Source organism: Octodon degus, unplaced genomic scaffold (genome assembly GCF_000260255.1).
Source record: "Octodon degus isolate 3935 unplaced genomic scaffold, OctDeg1.0 scaffold00004, whole genome shotgun sequence".
Lineage (NCBI taxonomy): Eukaryota > Metazoa > Chordata > Mammalia > Rodentia > Octodontidae > Octodon > Octodon degus.
Window position 1 is genome coordinate 9,972,875 of NW_004524580.1, and position 1,004 is coordinate 9,973,878.

Consider the following 1,004-nt stretch of genomic DNA (forward strand, 5'->3'; position numbering starts at 1 on the left):
ACCAGTATCTGGCACAGAGGTGCTTGGAACTCTGGGAAGCTAGCTTTGCCAGAGGAATCCAGGTACATATGCCATTCCCCTGCACTGTGGAACCAGCAGCCATGCAGAAATGCTCAGGACCCTGGGGAACTAGCTTGGCCAGAGGATTCCAGGTGCTGGGCCACCAGCTTATATGAAGCAAAGCCCCTGGATGCTGCTAATTGGCCTGGCCAAGGAACACAGGCTAAATCTACTATAACAAAGGGAAACACTTTGCATACAAACTCCCAATTTACAATTTGTTCTGTAATGTAACTATAGGCTTTGCTCCCATTATCTAAAGTACAAAACCAAAAGTTACCAAGTTTGTTAATTTCTGAATTTCACTTGATGTTATCATAATTGTTAATTGTACTACTGTACCTAAGATATCATATCTATTTCAGCCACTTGTACCCTTGGGCAACAATGTTGGGAAAACCTAAGCTAGTAACTTCACCACAGCCCTACACCTAAAGATGGAAGATAGTGGCAAAGAGAGACCAACATCCCCCTCTCAATCAAGAAGGCAGGATCTCAGGACAGACACAAACCAATAATCTTTGATACTCAGAAAGAGATATCCCTGAAGAACAGACTTTTCATAGAGTGCCCTTGATAGTAGGGTTATAGTTACCTATTATCAAAATTTCACAAAGATTATCACTGATATCAAAATAGAGTTCTTTCTGAAATAGAAAAATGACAAGACAAAAGAGCAAAATGCCATGTCAGGCTCCCAGTCCACCCAGAATAAGTGTAGGAGACATTAACATGGAAGAAATTGGAAGTTACATACCAAAACTCTCTGAAATGATAGCAACTAAAGTAAAGAAACAACTCCAGGAAGGTATTGAGAAAATCAGATCAGAAATAATCTCTCAAGAAAAAAAATAACCATAATGAAAGAATTTCTGAGCATATCTAAAGAAGACATTGATAAAAAATAGTTTAGAAAAATGATGGAAACATTGAATAAACACTAT